Source organism: Ursus maritimus (assembly GCF_017311325.1).
Source record: "Ursus maritimus isolate PB19 chromosome X unlocalized genomic scaffold, ASM1731132v1 scaffold_X1, whole genome shotgun sequence".
Lineage (NCBI taxonomy): Eukaryota > Metazoa > Chordata > Mammalia > Carnivora > Ursidae > Ursus > Ursus maritimus.
This window is the reverse complement of record NW_024423319.1, coordinates 116,652,887-116,667,171: the sequence shown is the minus strand read 5'-3', so window position 1 is coordinate 116,667,171 and position 14,285 is coordinate 116,652,887. Positions and strand designations below refer to the sequence as shown.

The following is a 14,285-nucleotide window of genomic DNA, read 5'->3' as shown; positions in this document are numbered from 1 at the left end:
CATATATGACAAACCCACAGCTAATATCATACTCCACAGTGAAAGGCTGAAAGCTTTTCCTCTAAGATCAGGAACAAGACAAGGATGCCTACTATCCCCACTTTTATTCAACATACTATTGGACGTCCTAGCCACAACAATTAGGCAAAAAATAGAAATAAAAAGCATACAATCACTATTTGCAGATGACATGAAAATATATATGGAAAACCCTAAAGACTCCCCCAAAAAACTATTAAAATAAATGAATTCAGTAAAGTTGCAGGATACAAAATTAATAGACAAAAATCTGTTGCATTTATATACACTAATAACAAACTATCAGAAAGAGAAATTAAGAAAATAATCCATTTATAATTGCATTGAAAAAAAAACCTAGAAATAAATTTAACCAAGGAGGTGAAATACCTATATACCGAAAACTATAAGACATTAATGAAAGAAACTGAAGAAAATGCAAATAAAAGATATTCTGTGCTCATGGTTTGGAAAAATATTGTTAAAATGTCCATACTAACCAAAGCAATCTACAGATTCAATGCAATTCTATCAAAATTCCAATGATATTTTTCACAGAACTAGAATAATTTTAAAATTTGTATGGAACCACAAAAGACCCAGAATAGCCAAAACAATCTTGAGAAAGAACAAACCTGGAGGTATCATGCTCCCTAATTTCAAAGATACTACAAAGCTACAGTAATCAAAACAGCATGATACTGGCATAAAAAACAGATACAGAGATCTATGGAACAGAGAGCCCAGTAATAAATGCACACATATCTGGTCACTTAATTTACTACAAAGGTGGCAAGAATATATAATGGGGAGGGTGCCTGGCTGGCTCAATCAGTAGAGCATGCAACTCTTGATCTCGGGGTTGTGAGTTCAAGCCCCATATTGGGCATGGAACCTACTTTAAAAAAAAAAAAAAGACTATTCAATGGGGAAAGAGCAGTCACCTCAATAAGTGGTGGTGGGAGGGGCACGTGGGTGGCTCAGTCTAAGGTTAAGCATCTGCCTTCGGCTCAAGTCATGATCCCAGGGTCCTGGGATTGAGTCCCGTGTCAGGCTCCCCACTCAGCAGAGAGTCTGCTTCTCCCTCTGCCCCTCCCCATGCTTGTGCGTGCGGGTGCAAAAATAAATAAATAAATCTTTTTTAAAATGAGAGGAAAATTTTAAAACAAAACCACAGTGAGATATGACCTTACACATGTCAGAATGTCTAGACTTAAAAAGAAAAGAAATAGAAAGCGTTGGAGAGGATGTAGAGAAAAAGGAACCTTAATGCACTGTTGGTGGGAATGCAAGTTGGTGCAGCCACCATTGAAAACAGTATGGAGTGTCCTCAAAACATCAAAAATGGGACCACAATATGATTCAGCAATTCCACTACTGGGTATCTATCTGAAGAAAGCAAAAACACTAATTCAGAAAGATATATGTACCCCTACGTTCACTGAAGCATTATTTACAATAGCCACCAAATAGAAACACCTGTGTCCACTGATAGATGAATGGATAAAGAAGATGTGGCATACATATACAATGTAATATTAATCAGCCATAAAAAGAATGAGATCTTGCCATTTGCAACAACATGTATGGACCTTAAGGGTATTATACTAAGTGAAATAAGTCAGAAAAAGACAAAAAGTACATGATTTAACTTATATATGGAACCTAAAAAACCAAACAAAACAAAATTCAACCTCATGGATACAGGGAACAGATTGGTGGTTGCCAGAGGGGTGGGGGGGATGGGTTAAGGGGATTCAAAAGTACAAACTTATAGTCATATAATAAATAAGTCATAGGGATATAAGGTATGGCATGGGGAATATAGTCAATAATATCGTATTAACTTTGTGACAGATGGTAACTAGGTTTATAGTAGTGACCATTTCATAATGTATACAATGTTGCATTGGTATGTTGTACACCTGAACAATGTCAATTATAACTCAATAAATTTTTTAAAGCATGACACACAATACTGTATACAGTACTATGCAGTGCCGTGTTTGCATGCCTGTACATGCATAGAATGACTCTGTAAAGACACACAAGAAATCCATAATGGAGGCTCCCCTAAAAAGAAATCAGGTGGTTAGGAGTAGAAAGCCAAGTAGTCTTCACTCATCACCCTTTGTACCCTTGGGATTTTGTACGAACTGATTACACACAAACACACACACACAGTTTATAGAAGAAAGAAAGAAATTTAAAAGGTGTAGTGTAAAAAGAAAAGAAGGCATGGAAGAAAACCCTAAAGAACATCAACAGATAAAGGAAGAGAAGCAGAGACAGGAAGCTGAGGAGTGCCAGAAAGCTTGGAGAAGAACTGCCAAGAATGGTGACACAGAAGCAAAGGGAGTAGAGCATTTAAGGAAAACAAGAGTCATCAACTGGGCCAAATACTGTGAGATGACCAATAAGAGCAAAATTGAAAAACTTGAATTGTCACTTGGTATGGCAACAAGGTCATCAGAGATCTTGGTGAAAGAAATTTTAATGGAATGCACACTCTATCCCTCTGAAGAACACAAAGAGGTCATTGGTCTGAAAGAAGAGACACGAGTGTCCTTTTTTCCAAAGTGGTATTGCTTGTTGAAATGCTGAGTCAATTCAGATGGACTCTAAAGACTGAAATCATTATGGAGACCCCTACATACTAGTAGTGCATACATACTAATAAACTGCTGTTATTAAAAGTCTATTTCTTGCTAAGTGAAATAAAGTCACTTAGGCAGAGCAGTCATTCAGTTGGATTTAGAACATACCCCACAAATATAACTTCCTAGGACATAGCTTGGTTATCCAGTAAGATCTGGCCTCTTATCTCCAAATTACAATCCTAGTCCTTTACTACTGTCTTTATAAAATCTTTAAGAGGTTGACGATTGCTAGTAATGTGGAGGGTAACATGGATGGCTACTTTTAGTTTGTATATGGAAAATGAGATTCAAAGGATTAAAGTGTTCTCATGACTTAAAAAAACGGTTATTAGGAGGAAACAGTGATGTCATGGGTTTTGAGATTTGTTTTATTTTGATTTCTTCCACTAAATTCATGTTAAAGCGCACTATCTTCATTTGTCTTCCAGAATAATTAGATAGCTCAGAGAAATTTATTAGCCACATTTTTTCATCCCTTGGAACTTAAAATCTAATATAAACAATGTTGATGGGGGCACCTGGGTGGCTCAGTCAGTTAAGCGTCCAACTCTTGATTTCGGCTCAGGTCATGATCTCAGCGTCACTGAGATTGAGCCCCATGTCATGTTCTGCACTCAGCGTGGAGCCTGCTTAAGATTCTCTCTCTCCCTCTCCCACACCGCACCCCCGCTGGTGCGCTCTCAATAAATACATAAATACATGCAACGTTGATAAAGGGGTACCTGGCTGGCTTGGTCAGTGCAGTGTGCAACTCTTGATCTTGGGGTTGTGGGTTCAAAAGTCACATGTTGGGTGTAGAGATTACTTTAAAATAAAATACTTTTTAAAATTTTTAAAAACACAATGTTGATATGGATATTCAGTGGTACAGACAGCATAAAGTTTAAATTACATATTAGTTGAAAAAATATATACCTAATATATATTTCATTCCATATATTTCATTCCTCAGTTATAAAAGAATTTAAAAGTCACAATACTATACATTCTGTTGTTTTCATGCTCCTTTTTGAAGATCTATTGGTCTCAAGTCTGTAAGAGACCAATCTGCAAAATAACTAGTTCTCATTATAAAATCGCCTGGAAAATGTTATTAAGCTAATAAAAGTGAATTAATATTTAGGTCTAGTTGAAATGACACAGTTTAAACAGTGAGTAAAGAATGCATGACTTGTCCCAAGTGCTATTTTACAACATCAGTTTATGATAATCCTAAAAACTTTTTTAAACACTGTCGGATGAAATTTTAAAAGATTTCCAAAAAAGGGAAGTTTGATAACACAAACCTATTTGGTCAGAGACACAGTCTTTATAGGGAATCTAGGAGCTTTCTGTTTATAAAATGAATCCAGTATTATTTGTATTTTTTCCTTAGGGATATAAACAAGGAAAAATGGTAGAAAAGATTCAATAAACTATAAAGTTATCACAATTAATCATCCATCTCAGTGAGAAAACCCAAAGATGTTTATAAGATAGGTGATTCAGATCAGCCACAATCCAATATGAGGATTTAGGAAATGCAGTGAGCTGATGTGACATCCTTGACCACATTTTTCCATTGTCAACTGTGGTCAAAAAGGCCACTCTGGGCATTAAGCAACTCCTGAAGCTCCCTCTGATGTGCAGACTCCAGGCAAAACAGGCTTTGTTCACATCTAAATCTCTGCACACGCTTTTCCCATGTAGCTCCACAACCAACGTTTCCTTTCCAGTTCTCCTTGTCTTTCAGCACAGCATCTCCCCCAGAAAACCCTTCCCTGACCTTCACACATGAAACTGCTTGCTTCTCAATGCAACTTTAGTGCTCTGTACGTGCTATAGCATTGCAGTTTTTTTCTTTGCTGTGTTTGTAAATTAGTCCATGAGGCAAGTCCCTGGTTTCCCGAGGCCAGGAATGAGCATTGGTGCTGTCACCTCCTCAGACTGTCTCTCCTCTAGTATCTAGGGCATACTAAATACCTTTTGCATGAATTAATGATCAACACGATCACACCGCACAATCCTCTCTTCACTGCTCTTGTTGCCTCTCAGCCAGTGTTTCTCCTGCTGGGACACACCTCTTAAAAATTGACATTACGGATTCATTGCAACATAAACTTTTCTCCTTGGTGTAAAAGTACCGCTGGGTAAAAAGCCTACAGGTCTCTTTAGGACTCTCAATTTCCGAATTGTGCCCACTGTAAACTTTTATGTTCATTTCTGTATTAGATCAGGAAGGTTTACATGTCTTGTTTGACAAATTTTTCATGAGTTTGCCTGCCCATACGTTCCTACTGAAAAGGAATGTCCTGAAAACAGTGTTCGTGTCTACCTCTGGGGGTTACATTTGACAGGTGGGAGGGTGGGGGAGGAGGAGAAACAGGACCAGAGGAACGCAAACAATTCTACTTGCCAGGCACACTGTTCTAAGTCCTTTGTAATATGTTCTCATTTAAGCTTTGCAGCAACCCTAGGAGTTAGAGTTAGATAGGAATCTCTTAATCGCCACATGTGGAAATGGAGATGTGAGTGCACACATGCGTGCTGCCTCTCTGTGCCTCTTACAACAGAACCCAGCAGAGGTAACCCGGGTGCTGACCAGGTTGTGTTCTGCACCCACAGTTTGGGGCATTTGTAAAGCATTCACTTTATAATAATTTGTAAGCTATATGTTTAGGTTGTATGCACTGTTTGTATGAATGTAATACTTTGCAATTAAAAAAGAAGTCTGAAAGAGAAAAGGAAGGAAGGGGGGGAAATGGAGAAAGAGAACCAAGGGGAGGGGGCGGGAAAGGAAGGGCCTGACAAAAGAAGCATTATGTAACTATTAGCTATTATTGTCTAAAGACAACTCCCTATGCTCTTAGATGAATTTCTGAATGCAGGAACAAGATATTCATCAGTAAGATATATCCAGCAAAGTGTCATGGGCACACACGCCTAAACAGCTCTCTTTTTTGAGGGGTTCTACTTTTGTGAAAAACAGCACAGCATTTCACTTCCTATTCCTGTTAAAACTTTATTGTAAAAGATTACAGAAAAAGTTAAAGAGAATAATATAACAAATATCTGCATAATTACTATACAGTTTCATCAATTCTTTACCTTGTATCCTGTTTCAGTTATTTTTAAGTAAAAAATAATTAGTTCTACAATTAAGCAAGTGGGACACCCCCTCCCCAACACGCACCTCTTCCCTCCTCCTCTTTGTCTTCCTTCTTTTATGGGCAATCATCATCACGAATTTATTGTTTATTGTTTCTGTGCATTTTTATACAAATAGCATAGATCATAGACACTACTGTTTTGCATGTTTTTTTTAAAAGATTTTAGATTTTATTTATTTGAGAGAGAGAGAGAGCACGAGCAGGGGGAGGGTCAGAGGGAGAGGGAGAAACAGACTCCCCACTAAGCAGGGAGTCCGACGCAGGGCTCGATCCCAGGACCCCAGCTGGGATCATGACCTGAGCTGAAGGCAGACGCTTAACTGACTGAGCTACCCAGGCACCCTGTTTTGCATGTTTTTAAAATTATGTTTTACAGCTTTAATACAATGTTCTGTTATTTATTTGCTGTATAGTGCTCTATTGTCTGAACATGACACATATTTTATCCATTCTCCATCTGTCATGTATTTAGATCATTTTCATAATTTTTTGCAATAAGCAATACTACATTCTCATACTTGTCTCCTGTTACATAAGGTTAAGAATTTTTTCTAGATATCTTCCTAAAAATGGAATTGGTAAATCAAAGGGTGTGTATCTTCAACTTTACCATCTATGGCCAAATTGTTCTCCAAACTCGGTTTCCCCATTTGCACTCCCAGTAACAGCATGTAAGAATTCTCCCCAATTAGTATCTTTACCAGAAATTTGCATTATCTAGCCTTAATATGTTTATCAATTTGAGAACATGAAATTGGTATTGTTGTTTGAAGATCTATTTCCCTAAACACTGAAGAGGTAATACATGTTTTCAAATGCTTCTGTCATTATAATTTTCTCCCATGTTGATTGCCTATTTATTGTTTGCTATTTTTCTTTCAGGTCATTAATCTTTTACTTACTAATTCCTAAGCATTCTATAAAAATTCTTCTCTGACATCTTTTTTCTCTCTGGTAAGCAAATTCTTTGGGTAATTTTTAAAAAGATTTTATTTATTTGAGAGAGAGGGAGGGAGGGTGCACAAGCCCGGGAGGGGGCGGTGCAGAGGGAGAAGCAGACGCTCTGTTGAGCAGGGAGCCAGAGGACGGTCTCGATCCCAGGAATCATGGCCTGAGCTGAAGGCAGGCACTTAACTGACTGAGCCACCAGGTACCCCAGGTAATTTTTTTAATTGACATATACACAAAGTACACAAATCATAAGTACACAGGTCAGTACATTTTCACAAAGGTAACCGGTGGCCACACCACAAAATAGGACATTACCGGCACCCAGAATATCTTTTGTTCATTCTCACAAGTGTACACACTATCTCAATTCCTAATACTATGCATTATTTTTGCCTGTTTTTAAATTTTATGTAAATAGGATTACCCAGTATTTACTGCCTAGTGTGTGGCTTCTTCCATTCAATAATATTGAGATATTCATCTATGTTTGTTCTGATATATTGTGTTCTATTTTATTAGTATGTTATAATTTCTGTATCTAGTCTACAGTTGATGGCTATTTGGATAGCTGACAGTCGAGGTGCTATTGCAAAGAGTGCTACCATGAGCATTCCTGTACACGTCTTTTGGTAAACTTACACTTGCATTTCTGCAAGGCACACAGCTAGAATACAACAGCTGGGTCATAGGGTATTTTATGTTCGACTTTAGCCTCCCAAACAATTTTCAAAGAGTTGTGTCAATGTATACTCCCATCTGCAGGGTATGAGAGTTCCAGTTGTTCCACAGCCTCGCCCAAACTTGGTATTATTGGTCTTTTCCATTTAAGGCATTCTGGTGCACGTGAAATGATTATCTTCACAACGTACATCTCCCTGCTGAAGTCCATCACTTTTTAAATATCCTCTCCCACACTGTAACTTGCTTTTTCGCTATTTTTATGTTGCCCTTTGGTGAACAGAAGTTCTTAATTTCAATGTAGTACACTTTTTCTTTTTAATTAGCTCTTTTAGGTAGCAATATTTTGCTACCTCCAAAATCATGAAGACATTCTCCTATGCATTCTTGTAAGCGTTTTATTGTTTTTACCTTTCGCATATACGCTACAATCCATCTGAGATTGATTTTTGCATATGGCTGAGATTAATTTTTGCATAAGGGTCAAGATACCTTTTTCATATGGACATGGACTTGACTCAGCATCACTTATTAAAAAGACCCTCCTTGCCCAACCACCCTGAAGCAACCATTTCTCATAATTCAAGTGATATGTGGGTGTCTATTTCTGGACTCTCTACTCTGTTCAATTTGTCTATCTTTCTATTCTTATGTTAATACCACAGCATCTTAAATACTGCAGCTTTATAATAAGTCATGATATCTTATTTGTCCTCTAGGTCTTCAAAGTATTCTTGACAATTGCTGACCCTTTTTATTTCCATACAAAATTTAGAATCTGCTTGTCAGTTTTTTAAAAAACTGCCAGGATTGCACCGTATTAATGAATCTGGAGCTCAGTTTGAGGAGAACTAGTATCATTACAACACTGAATCCCCAATCCATAAACATGAGCTATTCCTCCATTTACTTAGGTCTTTTTAATTTCTCAATAATGGTGCACTTTTTGCATCTTTCTTTCATTAAATTTATTCTAGGTATCTGACATTTTTGATGCTATTGTAAATGGTATTTCAAATTTCATTTTCTACTTGCTTATTGCTGGCATATAGAAATACAACTATCTCTGTACACAACAACCTTACTAAATGCACTTATTAATTCTTATAGTTTATAGATAGAGCTTTGGGTTTTTGTTTTTATTTTTACATAGACAATGATGTCATTTGAGAATAATGATAATTTCATTTCCTGCCCTTGAATCATTTGCCCTTCACATTTACTTGTCTTCTTGCTCTGGCTAGGACCTCAGTATTGAATAGGACTGAGGTACAGTGAGCATCCTTGTCTCATTCCCCAATCTCAGGGGCAAAACTTTCCATAATTCACTGCTAAGTGCAATGTTCCACAGTGACTTTTTTCTGCAATTACTTTTTATCCCTAATTTTTAACACTCATTATACGGGTAGTTTGCTGCATTTAAGAATTTCTTTTTTTATATATAAAAGGTAACCTTAGGGTTTATTTTTTTATTTTGATCGATTGATTGATTTTGAGAGAGAACAAGCAGGGGAAGGGGCAGAGACAGAGGGAGGAAGAGAATCTTAAGCAGGCTCCATGCTCAGCAAGGAGCCCGATGTGGGGCTTGATCTCTCAACCCTGAGATTATGACCTGAGCTGAAATCAAGAGTTGGATGTTTGAGCCACCAAGGCACCCTTGGATTTTTTTTTAAAGGTGAATACTTGATGAATTTCTGGCATATAATTTCCATTTTGGTTATCAATGTAGCTTTCATGAAAATCTGTTAAGGGATCTGTCTCTATTTTTTTGTTGTTTGGATATTATCTTTTTATTGCATTTTGAGAAATAAAATTTAAAAAACATAGATTTGGATTTATATCAAAGATATTCAGGTCACTTACCCACATTTTTTTCAAGAGTGGGAAGGGGGGGCGGAGGGAGAGGGAGAGAATCCCAAGCAGACTCCACGCTGAGTGCGGAGCCCAACACAGGGCTCCATCTTACAACCCTGAGATCATGATCTGAGCTGACATCAAGAGTCGGACATTTAACTGACTGAACCACCCAAGTGCCCCTCTTATCTACATTTTTTAATTTAAATTGAGATCAAGATAAATTTTGAAGGCTAAAGATCCACTGATTCATTTCTTTCATTTAAGAAGCAATTTTAGAGCAAATGCAATGTGTCAAGAATGATGCTAGGCTCCAGGAACTCTGAAGGCTGAACATTCGTTAATTAACTATTTCACTTAACAAGTATTTTTTTGAGAGATTATGGTACACCCAGGACTGTGCAAGGCCCTGGAGATATAGAGTTCTCCTCAAAGAGGTCCCAGTACACAGGGGGAGACTGAAACCCAGACACTGATCATACAGCATGGGAAGCTCACTGACATACACACACACATGATCGTACACAGTGGGGCAGCTGCTGGCATCTGCGAAGACTTTGCACAAGAGGTGGTGCCTGAACCGAAGCTTAAAAGAGAAATATAAGTTAGTTAAATAAAAGGGGAAGAAAAGTAGAAATACTACATCAGGAGTAAAGGGCTAAAAGTAAGGAAACTAAACAGCATCATTCATTCATTCCACAAAAACCTACTGAGTTTTTCCTATGTCACAGACATTGTATTAGGCACAAGGTACTGATAAATAAAAATCAATATAGTCCCTGCTCTCCTGAGTACAGCTCTAACATAAAGGAGAAGAGCTTTATTTTTTTAATATATAGCATTTTATATATGGCATTTAATATATGGCATTTTAATAAATGCCATTTATACAATGGCATATAAGACCTTTTGTCTAAATATCCATTAACTTTTTTTTTAAAGATTTAATTAATTTATTTATTTGACAGGAAGAACACAAGCAGGCAGGTTGGCAGTCAGAGGGAGGGGAGAAGCAGGCTCCCTGCTAAGCAAAGAGCACAACATGGGGCTAAATCCCAGGACCCTGGGATCATGACCTGAGCAGACACTTAACCAGCTGAGCCACCAGGTGCCCCTAAATATTCATTAACTTTTAAACACTTTCTGGTAGGGGCGCCTGGGTGGCACAGCGGTTAAGCGTCTGCCTTCGGCTCAGGGTGTGATCCCGGCGTTATGGGATCGAGCCCCACATCAGGCTCCTCTGCTATGAGCTTGCTTCTTCCTCTCCCACTCCCCCTGCTTGTGTTCCCTCTCTTGCTGGCTGTCTCTATCTCTGTCAAATAAATAAATAAAAATCTTTAAAAAACACTTTCTGGTAATATAGTCTGCACACTGTTATATTAAGACAAAAGTTAATAACATGTATATTAAATAGCTATAATTTAAGAATTTCTAACTTTTTAGTGGGAGGTCTCAGAAATTCATTTACAGTTTGGTTGTTCTTAAACAATAGCTTCTAAATGAAACTATATTATAAATCATTGTTAGGTTTACCCTTCGGCCCTCAAAGCCTACATAATGCATAATACACACGGCGTAAAGCATGAATAGTCCTATTTCAAATATACTGAATCATCATTATGTCAAGTGAATGGAAAAATGTAAAGCTCTGGGAATACACTGTAAAAGAAAACATAGACCTACGTCTCATAGAAGTTACAATTTGTGAGAGACAAGTAACTATACAAATGAATGTATAAAGATAATCTGAGATGAGTGCTAAGATAAAATGAAGGGATCAGTGGACATATAAGGAGCACCTGAGCCTACCCCTGAGGTCTGGGAAGACTAATTTGGCAACTAGGCAAAGGGATGAAGGAATTAGTATTTTCTTTGGGCAAATACTCAGTAGTGGAATCACTGGATCATAGGGTAGCTCTATTTTTAATTTTTTGAGGAATCTCCATACTGTTTTCCACAGTGGCTGCACCAGTTTGCATTCCCCCCAAAAGGGCACCAGCGTTCCTTTCTCTCCACAGCCTCGCCAACACTTGCTTCTTGTGCTGTTGATTATAGCCATTCTGACAGGTGTGAGGTGATCTCACTATAGTTTTGATTTGCATTTTCCTGATGATGAGTGATCATGAGCATCTTTTCATGTGTCTGTTGGCCACCTGGATGTCTTCTTTGGAAAAGAAGTCCTCTGCCCGTTTTTAATTGGATTTTTTTTCCTCGATGTTGAGCTAAGTTCCTTATATATTCTGGATATTAATCCCTTATCAAGTAATGTACAGAATTGTGGAATCATTACATTGTACACCTAAAACTAATATAAAATTGTATGTTAATTACACTTCAATAAAAAAAAGTGAAGGGGATGAAAGAACATTCTGGATAGGATGTTAAAGGAACTGAGACAAGATCAGCATAGATAATGTAAAAAAAAAGGAAGGAGGAGAGTGCCATGAAAATGCCACTACACAACGCCTTCTTTCCAAGAGCAAAGGGAAGCCCCCGAGAGATCGAAAGCAATGGAGTATCATGGCAGATCTACATATTAAACAGCCCATCCCACTGTACCATGGAGAAAAGATTGTACAGAGTCCAGACTGGAAGCACGGCATCCAGTTAGGAGGTTACCATGCTGATCCAGGAGAGAGGTGACAGTGGCTCAGACCACAGTAGCAGCAGCAGAGATGGAGTAAAAAATAAATGAGTTGGACAGGTATTTAGGTGCTAGGACTTGGTGCAAGATTACTGAGAGGGCAGAGAGAAAGGGGGTGTCAAGGATGACTACAAATTTTAAGAGCTATTTAGGAAGAACTGATTGAATGTTGAAAGTGAGGCAGAAAAGTGAACGGGTGGTATCCAGACATATGCCTTTGACAGACTGCATAATGATTTAGCCACTGAAATTCACTGAGACACAGCAGGAAGTTTAGGAAGAAAGGTGATGAGTTTCATTTTGGACTCGCTGCATTTGAGATACTTTGAGTATTCCATGGGTACAAGACAAGCAAGTAGTCTAGAGACAAGAGTCTGACACTGGAGTAGAGCGTGTGGAGTAGAGACAAAGGAGTGGGATTCATGATTTTGCAGGTTATAGTTGGCCCCATTGGTGGCGTGGAGATGGAACTCTGGGGAAGTACTACCATAAAGAATTAGGGCTACAGGTCTCACCATCTCTTACATTAATTAGAAGCCAACCTCCTTTCAGCCACATGCTAACCCCTAAGTAAATCATATCTTGTCTGTGTAACCTCCCCAGGTTTAATTACAACCCAGGAAGGGTTGCCTGAGAATCAGATTCACTATTTTCCTCCAATGGAAACCAAGTGTTGAGTAAAGAAAAGCAGAAGAATTTAACATTTCAGCCTCTTCTGCAATCTTTCTGTTCCTATTTGAGAATTCGTCTTCCTCCACCCTCTCTAGCCTCTTACTGAAACAATCAACATTTGTGAGACAATATGCACAAGCCAGGCTTGTGTGTACTACTCTCAGAAAACCATCTGCAAACCTGGGATACGATTTACCATTATACCTAATATTTATTTTTCATTATTAAAGTTTAATTGCATGCCAAGTCAATGAAAAATTAAATTTGGCATAAGGCTTGTGGACAGCCTTGTACCACTCTAATACCACCTCTGGTACGATCTTTTATATTTCAAGTTATCACGGCAGGGTACCGGGAAAAGTTTTCAATTAGCAATAATTGCACCTTGGCTAAACCTCATTGGCTACAATACTGTCACTGCACAAAGCTATAATCCTTTATATTTCAAACCTTGTTAAAAGTGTGTCTAGGAGCACTACAGGAAAAAAACTGAGGGTTGCTAGAGGGGAGGTTGGGGTAAGTGGATGATGAGCATTAAAAAGGGCACTTGATGTAAAAAAAAAAAAAAAAAAAAAAAGTGTGTCTGGGGCGCCCGGGTGGTTCAGTCGATTGGGTGACTGACTCTTGATTTTGGCTCAGGCCCTGATCTTGGGGTTGTGGGAAGGATTCCATGCTCAGCAGGGAATCTGCTTGAGATTCTCTCTCTCCCTCCGCCCCTCCCTTCAACGCACGCACACTCTCTCTCTAAAAAATAAATAGAGTTTTTAAGTGTGTCTAAAATAACTTGGCTCACTTTCCTGCTTTTGCTACATACAAAATAGTGGCCATATCAGCAGGTACTCAGTATGTTGACTATTACATTCTTTAGGATTCTTGGTTGCAAGTGACAAAAATCCATCTGAAACCAACTTAAGGAAAAAAAGAACGTATTGCCTTTGATAGCTTTGGTAGCTCACTGACTGAATCTAAGAAAAAGCTGCAGAATCTGAGAAATCAGGGAAGACCACCATCAACGCACTTTATCCATTGGGATTTCAACTTGCTTCTGCTTCTCTTTATGAGTTAGTTTCATACATTGTTATTATATATCACCCTCTCTGTGGGGTGGGAAAGATGTCACCCCAGTCAGAGTTTGGCTGCTCCTTTTCCATTCAAGTTGCTTTTTCCCCTTGTCCAAGTAGCAAGAACAGGGAATGATTCTGTTTGGTGGGGAGGTGAGATATTTCATTGGGTCAGCCCTGGGCCAGAGGGACAGATCTGCTATCAGGATAAAGAACATGGCAAATTTTTTGAGGTCTACCAAATAAAATCATTACCATATAATCCAAACATGACCATACAATCCAATCATTACCATACAATCCATATAACGGTGATGCCGAAAATCTTATCTTTTGGGTCGCATGAAAAAAACCTGTGACAATACCTCAGAATCATCCTTGTGAATGTTAATTCTCATTGGGGAGTATTGTATATGTAGACAGAATAAGATTTGGGAGAGAAGCCTGTATGTCACTAACTATCCCTAAAATATATTTGTAGTAAATGTTAAATCTCCAAAAAATAGGATGTAAAAGTCATTTTCAGTTACTTTTGAACTCAAATTTGCCATCTTTATTTTTTTAAAAGATTTATTTATTTATTTATTTATTTATTTAT

General features: G+C 38.1%; 1 pseudogene; it reads right to left on the bottom strand.

Annotated features, from left to right (window-relative positions):
• Nucleotides 1-12,941: 12,941 nt before the first annotated feature.
• LOC121103912 lies at nt 12,942-13,055 on the bottom strand (annotated as a pseudogene).
• Between the last annotated feature and the right edge of the window lie 1,230 nt (nt 13,056-14,285).